Source organism: Thalassophryne amazonica, chromosome 1, assembly GCF_902500255.1.
Source record: "Thalassophryne amazonica chromosome 1, fThaAma1.1, whole genome shotgun sequence".
Taxonomy (NCBI): Eukaryota; Metazoa; Chordata; class Actinopteri; order Batrachoidiformes; family Batrachoididae; genus Thalassophryne; species Thalassophryne amazonica.
In genome coordinates, this window is record NC_047103.1 from 121,345,168 (window position 1) to 121,358,962 (window position 13,795).

General features: G+C 43.3%; 1 pseudogene; it reads right to left on the reverse strand.

Moving 5' to 3' along the window:
* The window catches only part of LOC117513685, a 729,285-nt pseudogene that overhangs the window by 444,159 nt on the left and 271,331 nt on the right, over positions 1–13,795 (reverse strand).

Here is a 13,795-nt window from a genome sequence, read left to right on the forward strand (position 1 = left end):
CTTAAATATGATCAATCTATCTTTGTTAGTTGGCTATGTACCACAAGCTTTTAAGGTGGCAGTAATTAAACCATTACTTAAAAGCCATCACTTGACCCAGCTATCTTAGCTAATTATAGGCCAATCTCCAACCTTCCTTTTCTCTCAAAAATTCTTGAAAGGGTAGTTGTAAAACAGCTAACTGATCATCTGCAGAGGAATGGTCTATTTGAAGAGTTTCAGTCAGGTTTTAGAATTCATCATAGTACAGAAACAGCATTAGTGAAGGTTACAAATGATCTTCTTATGGCCTCGGACAGTGGACTCATCTCTGTGCTTGTTCTGTTAGACCTCAGTGCTGCTTTTGATACTGTTGACCATAAAATTTTATTACAGAGATTAGAGCATGCCATAGGTATTAAAGGCACTGCGCTGCGGTGGTTGAATCATATTTGTCTAATAGATTACAATTTGTTCATGTAAATGGGGAATCTTCTTCACAGACTAAAGTTAATTATGGAGTTCCACAAGGTTCTGTGCTAGGACCAATTTTATTCACTTTATACATGCTTCCCTTAGGCAGTATTATTAGACGGTATTGCTTAAATTTTCATTGTTACGCAGATGATACCCAGCTTTATCTATCCATGAAGCCAGAGGACACACACCAATTAGCTAAACTGCAGGATTGTCTTACAGACATAAAGACATGGATGACCTCTAATTTCCTGCTTTTAAACTCAGATAAAACTGAAGTTATTGTACTTGGCCCCACAAATCTTAGAAACATGGTGTCTAACCAGATCCTTACTCTGGATGGCATTACCCTGACCTCTAGTAATACTGTGAGAAATCTTGGAGTCATTTTTGATCAGGATATGTCATTCAAAGCGCATATTAAACAAATATGTAGGACTGCTTTTTTGCATTTACGCAATATCTCTAAAATCAGAAAGGTCTTGTCTCAGAGTGATGCTGAAAAACTAATTCATGCATTTATTTCCTCTAGGCTGGACTATTGTAATTCATTATTATCAGGTTGTCCTAAAAGTTCCCTAAAAAGCCTTCAGTTAATTCAAAATGCTGCAGCTAGAGTACTGACGGGGACTAGAAGGAGAGAGCATATCTCACCCATATTGGCCTCTCTTCATTGGCTTCCTGTTAATTCTAGAATAGAATTTAAAATTCTTCTTCTTACTTATAAGGTTTTGAATAATCAGGTCCCATCTTATCTTAGGGACCTCGTAGTACCATATCACCCCAATAGAGCGCTTCGCTCTCAGGACTGCAGGCTTACTTGTAGTTCCTAGGGTTTGTAAGAGTAGAATGGGAGGCAGAGCCTTCAGCTTTCAGGCTCCTCTCCTGTGGAACCAGCTCCCAATTCAGATCAGGGAGACAGACACCCTCTCTACTTTTAAGATTAGGCTTAAAACTTTCCTTTTTGCTAAAGCTTATAGTTAGGGCTGGATCAGGTGACCCTGAACCATCCCTTAGTTATGCTGCTATAGACGTAGACTGCTGGGGGGTTCCCATGATGCAACTGTTTCTTTCTCTTTTTGCTCTGTATGCACCACTCTGCATTTAATCATTAGTGATCGATCTCTGCTCCCCTCCACAGCATGTCTTTTTCCTGGTTCTCTCCCTCAGCCCCAACCAGTCCCAGCAGAAGACTGCCCCTCCCTGAGCCTGGTTCTGCTGGAGGTTTCTTCCTGTTAAAAGGGAGTTTTTCCTTCCCACTGTAGCCAAGTGCTTGCTCACAGGGGGTCGTTTTGACCGTTGGGGTTTTACATAATTATTGTATGGCCTTGCCTTACAATATAAAGTGCCTTGGGGCAACTGTTTGCTGTGATTTGGCACTATATAAAAAAATTGATTGATTGATTGATTGATTGATCCACAAAGGACATCCCCCTCCAGGTGGACTCCCCGAAGCTCAAGGACAGGTACATCGAACCTTACAAAATCCTCAAAATCCTCAGTCCTGCCGCAGTGAAGCTCCGACTCCCAGCTTCACTGCGGATCCACCCGGTTTTTCACGTGTCATGAATCAAACCTCACCACACCTCACCCCTCTGTGCTCCCGGACCGGCGCCGCCTCCTGCCCGGATCATCGACGGGGAGCCGGCTTGGACGGTGCGCCGGCTCCTGGACGTCCGTCGGATGGGCCGGGGGTTCCAGTATTTGGTGGACTGGGAGGGGTATGGCCCCGAGGAATGCTCCTGGGTGAAGAGGAGCTTCATCCTGGATCCGGCCCTCCTGGCCGATTTCTACCCGCCGCCACCCCGGACAAGCCTGGTCGGGCACCAGGAGGCGCCCGTTGAGGGGGGGGGTCCTGTTGTGTGGGCCGCCTGAAGAGGGGGTACTGCTGGCCCACCACCAGAGGGTGCCCTGCCTGAAGTGCGGGCTTCAGGCACGAGAGGGCGCCGCCACCACGGACACAGCCGGGGGTGACAGCTGTCACTCATTATCTCTTGACAGCTGTCACCCATCTACTCTACATCATCTCACTCCATAAAGATCAGACATCATCTCCACCTCATTGCCGAGATATCATCTACCTGTGCAGGTAATATCCTCAGCCAGAAACTAACTGTGTCCTAGTCTGAATTCATTTTGCAGCTGCTTTCCTGTGGAGTGCCTTATCAGTGAGGTTGGCGTAATCCGCGACGGCTTCGCTTCACACCCCAACCAGATAAGTGTTTGACAGGAGCTGCACGAGTGTGTGTTAGAGGTGGAGGTGACTTTCCACCTTCTGACTGTTTTTGTTACTGGGTGTGCACACACCCACGTCTCACTGTTTGTGCTCCTTGCCAGCAGTACCAGATCTGACAGTCGGGGACGGTGATCACCTGGGAATTCAGGACTTGGCGGCTCCAGTATTCACCGGGTTCTGTGGTGGTGGAAATCATGTGGTTCCGGCTCTTCTCAGGACAGACGTCTTCTATCCTCGAGCCTGCCCACACATCAGTGTTGTGGATTGCCTGCTATCAGATTCTGTGATTGTCTGTATATTCGTTGTGCACATTCACAACATTAAATTGTTACCTTTTGGCTCATCTATTGACCTTTCATTTGCGCCCCCTGTTGTGGGTCCGTGTCACTACACTTTCCCCAACAGTTAGGGTCGGGGATAGTATTAGGGTTAGAAATAGTGAGTTCAAAAACCTCGTCATAAAAATTTGACTCATTTTGTCAAGGGAGCATGAAATAAAAAAACGTGAGACTGGGCTGTTTTGCACCAAATGACCAGGGTTTTCTTTTCCACCAAAAGGAAGGAAATCCAAAGGGAAATTCATGGTTTTGTTTGAGACTGTAATTGTACCGATAAAAGAGAAGACAGAAGGAGAAAATCTCTCGTTCCCGCGCTCTGGACACAGCAACCGCATGAGCAGCTTCACACATTGGCTGTGCATTTGGCACCAAATGGCTGCGGTTTTCTTATCCACCAAAGCCAAAGGGAAAATCATGGTTTTGTTTGAGACTGTAACTGTACCGATCAGAGAGAACACAGAGTGAGAAACTCTGTCATTCGCACACGCGGTGGACACATTGAATACATGGAGCGGCACGTCGCACACACACTGGCTGTGCATTTTGCAGCAAATGGCTGCTGTGTTCTTTTCCACCGAAGCCAAAGGGAAAAACATGGTTTTGTTTGAGATTTTGCTGGCTAAAGCAATCACACGGAGCAGCGCTTCACATATTAACATAATAATTCCCGAAAAGGGGGGGAGAGACATGCGTCGTGTGCAGATGAGTTAAGTTTCTGTCAGTTTCTGTCCATGTGTGTGTAAAGTCTGATGTTGCTAGGCAACAGCGGGGGAGATCGATGAGAAGGGGGAGCCGAATTCCTTCACCTAGGCCGTAGATCCTCTGGGGGAAGAGCAGGGTATTTGGCCTTCAGGAGCCGATAAGGCTGCCATGTTGGTGTTAGGCGGAGAGATACAGAATTCTATTTACTGCAGCTCTGACCATCTAGAGTCCAAATTTATGAAGAATACTCTCCAGTCCTCAGCAGCACATTCCTTTGCAATGCTGTGATATGCTCCAAGATGGTATCCATTTTGCGTTTGAGTTCAACAGTTTATGCAGTCTGAGATTTCACAGCATTGCCCAACTCATTAATCATGACGGACAGATGAGGGGACAAGATTCTGGAATCAGCCGTCTTGCTAATATTCCTGTGGGTCAGGACAGCGCACAAACCAATCAGTGCCAAACCTCCCACCATAAAAGCGAATAGAAATAAATCCTCAACGTCTTCTACAGAGAGTGGAGCCAAGCATGTCACACTCCATTCTCTCAGGTGTCGAGAGCATAGCCTGCTGGGTAGGCTATTTTTTTCCTTGTCGAAAAAAAATGGTGTCAATAGCGTTGAGAGACCAGCTGATCAATTCCATGGTTAATCCAAATCTTAATTTGAAGAATTCACAGTCTGGTGAAGCTGGGACTTTGAAGGTTGGAGCAGAGATAGAGAACAGAAAGGAGGAGAGGAGAGGGGAGGAATGTGACCATCCTTGCCGCAGTCCCAAGCTGAAATAATAAAAACAACACTACAATTTCTTTCAACTGCTCCCATTAGGGGGTCACCACAGCAGGTCAACAGTTTCCATCTCACCTTGTCCCACCCTGTGAAATTAATTCAATCTGGCTGTCACAAACCTGTTAGTTTTTCCTTAAGAAGCCCTCCTATTCTGCACTCTTTACCTGTATTATTTACAGCTTTGACCCAGTTACCTGGATAAAACAATCACACTCCAACCTATCCACCATGGCCAAGACCAAAGAGCCATCTAAGGATACCAGGGACAAAATTGCACACCTGCACAAGACTGGGATGGGCTACAGGACAATAGACAAGTAGCCTGGTGAGAAGGCAACAACTGTTGGCACAATTATTAGTAAATGGAAGAAACACAAGATGAATGTCAACCTTCCTCGGCCTGGGGCTCCATGGAAGAGCTCACCTCACGGGATATGGATGATGCTGAGAAAGCCCAGAACGACACGGGAGGACCTGGTCAATGGCCTGAAGAGAAGACAGCTGGGACCACAGTCGCAAAGATTACATTAGTAACACACTATGCCATCATGGTTTAAAATCCTGCAAGGCACGCAAGGTCCCCCAGCATGTGGCTAGGCCCATCTGACGTTTGCTAGTGACCATCTGGATGATCTAGAGGAGGCATGGGAGAAGGTCATGTAGTCAGATGAAATAGAGCTTTTTGGTATCAACTCCAGTCGCCATGTTTGGAGGATGAGAACAACCCCAAGAACACCATCCCATCTGTGAAGCATGGAGGTGGAAACATCATTTTTGGGGGTGTTTTTCTGCAAAGGGGACAGGACGACTGCACCGTATTGAAGGGAGGATTGATGGGTTCATGTATCGTGAGATTTTGGCAAACAACCTCCTTCCCTCAGTAAGACTATTGAATATGGGTGGTGACTGGGTCTTCCAGCATGATAATGACCCAAAACACACAGCCAGGTCAACTAAAGAGTGGCTCTGTAAGAAGCATTTCAAGGTGCTAGAGTGGCCTGGCCAGTCTCCAGACCTGAACTCAATAAAAAATTCTTTGAAGGGAGCTGAAACTTGAAACCTGAAAGATCTGAAGAAGATCTGTATGGAGAAGTGGACCAAAATTGCTGCTGCAGTGTGTGAAAATTTGGTTGAGAACTACAGGAAACATCTGACATCTGTAATTGCAAACAAATATTTTTCTACCAAATATTAAGGTCTGGTTTTCTATTGTATAAAATACTTATTTCATGGAATAAAAGGCAAATGATACAATGCAATTTTTCTGATTTTTTTTTTTTTTTAGATTATCTCACAGTTGAAGTGTACCTACAGTAAAAATTAGAGACCGCTCCATTCTTTGTAGGTGGGAAAACCTGCAAAATTGACAGTGGATCAAATACTCATTTGCCTCACTGTATATATGTTGTTGCCTCTGTTTTCTGCAAATGTACCCAGCTCTATGTAATGGCAAAATGTCCTGCAGATGATGCACACAGTGAGGGGAAAGAAAATTATGGAATTCCAACTCCATGAAAAATGAAATAGGAATCAGTGAAGAGTTATGCCATGTACACTGGATGAAACTTAATTTTAGATTAGATTAGATTAAATTAGATTTGATAGAACTTTATTGATCCTTTGGGAAGGCTCCCTCTGGGAAATTGAGGTACCAGCAGTATCGTTCAGCATCTTGAAATGAAACAAGTATTTTCATGCATTTCATACTATTAACCTGAAGGGCTCAAAAAGTAAGGAATTTATTTACAGATAGTTGAGTTAAACTCTGGAACAGGTAAGTGTCACAACAAAAATACAGACAGCAAAAACAACAGCAAAAAACAGCAAATGTGCAGATAAGTGTCAACCAAAAAACAGATTTAACTCCACTCTGGGTGAGGGATTCCAAAAACAGCTGGTGTGGGGATGGTTCTAACAGGATTCCAAAAACAGCTGGTGTGGGGATGGTTCTAACAAAATACAATCTAACTCCAAAGACAGGGTAAGGGAAAAAGCCAACAACAAAAGTAGCTAACAAAACTACAACAACAAAACTAGCTGGGGTACCCGGCGCTGCCTGGGTTAACCTGTTTTAGACATAGGCCAAATGCCAATCATTTTAATCAAAACAATTGCCCAGCATTTGTTTTTGTAATGCTGATGTTTTACAAATGTAATATTTAATGGGCTAAAGTTTGTCCAGCAGAACTATAAGAGGTGGACTCCCCAACCTAAGTGGAAATAATTGGTTAAAAGACAAACACATTTGAAGTCTTTCATGCAGACTTTATTTTGCAATCAAATTTATAACAAAATTACACACAAAAGATAGGTAACAGTAAATGTAAATATCAATGAATCAAAATTGCTGTAGTGGTGTATTTCACTGTTTTTACATTGCAATTTTACAAACATAAAATGGCTTTAAACAGCAAATGTTAATATTAGAATGGAGAAATATTTCTTCATGAAATTCACTTAGTGTTTTCTGACCATTAGTTCTGAAGAGCCTCTTCATAGACAATGTTCCTGTTCATGCCACCTGGCGAGTGGATGTACAGCTGTTCTGGGTTACTAACCCTGGAGCAGCCGAAATACAACCGGCTGTGGGAGAACACGGGCTCTGCCAGATTCAGTCCAACCACCTTAAGGGACTGTCCCTGAGCCTTGTTGATGGACATTGCAAAGCTGGGTTTGACTGGGAACTGCAGATGCCTGAACTCAAATGGCATGTCTGATGGGATAAGTGGAATCCTTGGTATAAAGACATCTTCTCCCTTGGCCTTGCCTGTCATTACCTGGCCTCCAGGACTCTTGGCATCAACTTAATTGTGAGTCGCGTTTCATTGCAGAGCTTGTGTGGGTCGAGATTCTGCAGGAGTATGACTGGGGCACCAACTTTGAGCACCAAGCTGTGTGGTAGGAGGCCTGCTGGTGCCAGGCTGTTAAGGAATTCAACTGGGTAGTTAACCACACGAGGTGGTTAACTACCCAGTGGTTCTGGTAGTTACGGTGGAGGTTTGGAAAGACTTTGGCCACCAACTCACATATGTCATGAACAGTGTGACCAAAGGACAGCTTGACCTGGTCATCCAAAGTGTCAGGTTGCCCAGTAGATAAATAGATGAAGTTAATAGATTAAAGCATTAAATTATTGGTTGCCCAGTAACCATAAAGAATTAAAGTGAATGTTAAGAAAATGTTTACAAAATTGTTCAAATTTTTATTACAAAAGTACGCTTTTAGTCATGCGGATGAACTGTTTTAGGAATAGAAATAATTTTACCAAAGTATTTTTGATCTGTGTGTTTTGTGTGTGTGTGTGTGTGTGTGTGTGTAGACGCACACACCCTAATGTGTCATGTGGGACTGTGTATATCAGAGGTATTCAACTCATTCCAGAAATGGCAAAGAGGGTGCATGTCCCGTGAGGCTTCATCACGGCGTTGCTATGCGCCATGCGGCACCGCCGCGACGTGCGGAATTCCTCTGCACGTCTGTCTCAATGTGCCAAAAAAGTGCTGATGTCCACGTCTTTTAACAATTCCTGTGCTAGTCAGATGACGTTCCGGATAAAACACAGCATCCAGTTTGGAAATGAACGGCACATTCCACTGTTACAGGAATTTTTGTCATGGAAAGAGGAGCGGAGGCTTCGCGCGTCGCGGTGGTGCCGCATGGCGCACAGCAACGCCGTGATGAAGCCTCACGGGACATGTTCTGGCATGTCCAGGCACATCCACAATTTCTCGGATAATCACTCGATGGAAAAACCACCGACAGCTGTCTGAACGCCATCTCAAAGCCGTCCTGTGAGACCAAAATGGAGGTGGTTTTGTCTCGCTCCAGTAGCGAATCCATCGTGACGCGCGAAGCCTCCACTCGGCTTTCCATGACAAAATCTCTTGTTAAAAGTGAAATCTGCCGGAAAATGGTTGATGTCCAGCTCTTGTGATAACCAGAGAAATGGCACACGATGGTCACGGATCCAGACAGCCATCCGTTTAGAAATGAAATGGTCGTTCAGCCTGTCGATGGTGGCTTCGGAGCGCGGCGCGCCCCACAGCCGCTGGGGGCCATCCTTAAAGCGACAGTAACACTCCTTATTCTCTACCAAGCCCGTAACATTTTCACCGAAAGTTTCTTTACAGCAGGGTCCACGGCATGTTTAAAAACAAGATAAAAACACTAAATCTGAGAGAAAATATCTTGCTGCATGGACAGATAATTTCGCTTGACAAGATGTCTTGAAAAGATTAAATCTAGAAATCAGCACATTGAACACTTAAAATAAGAAGTTAACCCTTAAAACAAGCACCACTTCTAAACCTAAGGTTTTGTTTTACCCAAATAATTTGCACTGTACCAAGATATAAATAAAAAAAACAAAGAACTTTAGATTTAGAAGTAGTAGATATGTTTTTTTTTTTTACTTGGTGAAAACCAAATAATCTACAGTGTACCAAGAAAAAAGAAAAAAGAAAAAAAAGAATACTTCACATTTACAAGTGTTGGACAATTTATCTTGTTTTAAGGGTTCATTTCTTATTGTAAGTGTTTAACATGCTTATTTCTAGATTTAACAATCTTAATTCAAGACATCTTGTTAAAGTAGACCTGTATTGAAATAAATGCAGTCAGATCTTTGGACCAAAAAATTACTTATATTTACACATACGATCCTTCTGAATGTAGTAAAGTAAATCTGCAAGCCCAGATCTGTCATTTAACGGAGAAATCTTTGTTTAAAAATGACAAATTTACAGCTAAAATTTAGCCCTCCGCAAAACTGTCATCATATCCGGGACGCTGCCGAAACGTCAGAGAGAAGACCCTATCCCAGCATGCATTGCGCGCGCCAACTGTAATTTGTGGATTTAAGTCAGTTTGCATCTCTTACAAAAGGACCTGTTTATTATCTTATACAGACGGATCAACTTTTTTTAAAACTTCATATTGTCTTGCGGTACGTTTGTGAGTACAAGTATACATTTCTTTTATTTTTGCTTGAAAATGATTTTTGGGGACTTTTTCATGCACCTGTTTGATTGAGTGGTGTCGCATTGAAAATCTACTGTCTTTAGCCTCCTGAGTTACCGTTGCGGGGTATGGAAGTGAGACCCACAAAGAATTCAAGTCATTAAAAAGATACAAACCTCTTCCAGTGGCCACGGAGCTCTGCGGCTCCGATTACCGAGACCGTGCGGCGCTGCAGATTTTGCTGCAAGAAGTCTGTCCTTGTGGGCAACAGGTGTCACCGGCCGCTCCACATCAAAACAGCAAGCGTAGTCTCTGGACTTGTTGCCAAGTTGGCCGCACCTCCATTCAGTAGACAGGGAGGTGAGGTGGTGCCGGATGCACAGCAGACACGGGGGCGGTGTGCGTGGCTCGCTGCGGCATTTACCGAGCCCGCAGACTCGGTAAGCGCATCGGAGGCAGTGAGAGCAACGCGTTGGGGAAGAACGTTGCCCGGTGTCGATGTCGCTGCTGATCTGAGCATGCAGAGCTGTATCTCACATTCATTGCAGCTTACTTTTGGATGTTGAAACCAGGATGTGTATAACAGTAACATTACTAACAGATAAAATCAATTTCAATGCGGGATCGGACTGAAGGGGCGAGCGCTCCATCTTCTGCCGCACGTCACTGCAATGGCCTGGATGTACAAACAGTTTTCACGGAGGGCCAAATTTTAGCTGCAAATTTGTCATTTTTAAACGAAGATTTCTCCGCTGAATTACAAATTTGGGCTTGCAGATTTACTTTACTGCATTCATAAGGGTCTTATAAATACATATCAGCTATTTCTTTCTGAGATCTGACCACATTTATTTAAACGCAGGTCTGCTTTAAGTGAAACTATCTGTCCATGCAACAACATAATTTCCCTCAGATTTAGTGTTTTTATCTTGTTTTTAGGCACCCCTTTATTCGCACCTCCCCAGCACCTCAATTTGCACTGCTGGAAACAGTACGACACTCAGATCTGAAAGTGCCAGCTGGGAACATGGCTGTGATCAGGAAACAAACCCAGATCATCAGCCTCACAGTCCAACGTGCAAACCATTGTGCCACAACCTCCCAAAATGATCCTAGCCTTGCGGAATCTGCCTTATTCAGGGTAAATGCAAAAATGGAACCTCCCAGCATTAAGATACCACCACCTCTGTGGAGAAATTATCAAGATGTTCAACATCATGACAGGTTGCCATGTCAAGGAAATAAGTATGTCAGGACAAGAGACCATACCTAGAAACCAGGGTTCTAGCTAGACCCATTTTAGTGCCGGGTAAATTACTTGATCATGAATCATGGCCGGGGGTCTGGGGGCCCCAGCAGGGTTCAAGGGGGCAGAGCCCCCTGAAGCTATAGGGTTTTATACGTCTAAAACGTTATTGGCAAACCCTATTTTTTACTAATTTTGAGTAGTTTTAGATGCACTGAAAGAAAGAATAACAGACAAAAAAATTACATTTATGTTGTAATATTTGTAATACCAAAGTTCTTTTTAATTGTTTCTGTCAAAGTCTAAGTTAATAAAATAAATAACATTGAAAAGGTTGAAAACACATTCATATGTGAAGCAGGCAGAGTTTTTCTGCCATGACGTTTTTTTCCAACATGTTTCAGTGGGATAGCGTTGTTATTATTATTTTAAACAACATAACCTCTAATTGCCTTTTGAACAAGAGCTGAAGCTGGACTGATTTGATTGTCAGTTTTTCAATGAGTCGCTGAGGCTCCTCCCCCTGCTCCTCTTCCCCTCTTGCTCTCTCTCCTCTTCCCTCCTCCCCCTCAGTCTCACCGTCTGTTTTCCTCCAACCTTTTTGGAAACAGGAAGCCTTTAAACAGTAAAATAAGCCATAAACGTCTGAGTATATTATCAGCACCTCCCGACACAGAAGCAACTCTGGACTATGAAGCATTTTCTGGAGGATTTTTTTTTTTCTTTTAAGTCAGAGTGGAGTCTGTTTTACTCAATCCACTCTCATTTCTGCTTTCAGCATTCTGCAGCTTCACAGAGCGCTGAAAGCAGCTGACTGCTGTTCTCTCTGCTGTTTGTGCTTAGATATGAAGAAAATGACAAATATATTTCTTATTTCTTTACTTATTTGTGTAGAAGAATTTTTAGGTCCATATTTGAACTGTGATGAACTATCAAGTGTCCTGATCCGAACTGTATGTCCTCTGGTTGAACTAGCAGGTGTTCAACCCAAAAAAAGGGCTCTATTAGTCATTCAGTCTGTCAGGGGCTTTCCAAGGCCTCTTAGGTGCTTTCCCGCAGGCCACGTGCAGGGGCCTCAGGCCAGCTGCACGTGTGACTGAGGCCACGTGCGGGGGGGGGGCCTCAGGCCAGCTGCACCTGTGGCTGAAGGTCTTTTAAAAAAATCAGTTGTAAATCCTTCATGTTTTAATGGGAGCGTTTGTCACATTGAAATAATGGCCTAACACCTGCTTAGGGTTCACTAGAGGACGCTTCCAATAGAAAACCATGTCTTAGGAATGAAATAAATAAAAAAAGTTGAAGGAGGAGCGATGCCCGCGGGTCTCCAATAAATAGACGAGCGCGGTTGTCATATTCAGTCTCTCTAGAGGACTCAGTTTGTCTAAGCTCTGTGTCGAAGGCTTAAATAAACTTAAAAACTCTGTGCATTTTATCTTGCTTAAGGCTGAATTATTCTAAAGTGTTGTGTCCTTTTTCTAGCATATCACTTGCAATTAGTTTGTGTTATCTAAAAGACGACATCCTGAGAAGACCAAAAAGACGAGCCGCGACAGAACTTGGCGAGCCAGCCAGGAGGGTCCAGGGGCATTCCGGCAGCCTGGGGCAGTCCAGCTCATCCCTCCAGACCGTAAATAACAGTGATCATGACTAAAAGGTAAGCAGAAACCTTTTATAACTTCTGCACGATCTGGAGGAGTGAGTCGGGATTTCCGCCCAAGTTGACAGGTGATATTTTTAATTGCCTCTTACCCAAAAGAACCTGGACTAAGAAAATTGATAAGAGACTAAAAAAGATAAGATTGAAAATTATCAGGCCTTGTAGATAAAATGCTCAGAAGGTGTGTGTGTTCCCGGGAAAAGAATGTCTGTGTGAGTGAAAGGTCAGGAATGTTCATGAACTCTGGTGCGGAAAGAGTGCGTGAAGAACTAACCTGGATGCTTGGGGAATAATTGGTGTTGAAATTCGTTACTAATGTGCCGGCTGATAGCATGCGCTGTAGGGGTTAATTTAGGGGAGTATACTGACAAATAGATACAAGGTAATACAAGGTTGTTTAAAGAGTTTAACAGAGACTGAAGTGAAATAAGTGAGAAAAAGAGTTTAACAGAGAATACGTGCAGAGGAAGCACAAGATAAGCGCCTGAGGGGGCGCAGTAGAAATACCGTACGTGATAAAGAGATTTAAAAGTGCAAAGTGGCACAGCTGACAGTAAGTAAAAGAGCTCAATAAAGGACGTCATTTTTTAAGAAAAGAGAAAAACTATAAAAAAAAATAAAATGAATGAAGAGTTAGTGCAGAATACATGAGAATTAATGAAGCAGAAAATAGTGCAGTAAGGCACCAGATACACGCTTGTGGGGCGTGGGAGAAGAATAAGTAATTAAGTACACAGTAATATGAGTTTTTTTTATAAGAAAAGAAAAAGAGAATATTTTCAGTGCAAAGGCACATTAAGCTCACGAGGAGCTCAGTAAGTGAAAAAAAAAGGTAGAAGAAAGTGCAGAAAGGCACAGGATACGCACGCGAGGCGCGGTAAGGCGTAGAAATAAATGAATATTGTATGCTCAGAAAGGAGCTTGTGAAAATAATATAGTAAGCACAGGATACGCACGCGAGGCGCGGTAAGGCGTAGAAGTAAATGAAATATTGTATGCTCAGAAAGGAGCTGGTGAAAAATAATATATTAAGCACAGGATACGCACGCGAGGCGCGGTAAGGCGTAGAAGTAATGAAATATTGTACGCTCAAAGAGGGCTTGTAAAAAGTCATATATGAAGTTGCTGACAGCGCCGGAGAAGCTGTCTAACGTGAAGAAGAGATACATGCTTAAACAGAACACATTGGTGTTAAGTGAATAAAAGGTTGTTTAAAGCCGCGGAGTGAAAAGTGGCAGAAGTCTAGATAGAGATATATAGAAAGTTGTTTTTAATAATTTTTGTGTATAAAGCTTTTGAAAATTGGTGTGTGGGAGAGTGGAGAGTAATCTGTGTAAAGCTGTGAGAACTTGCAGGCTGGCTGACATACAAGATTAATGTGAAAGAGTACGAGGGGGAGGTATTTAGACCC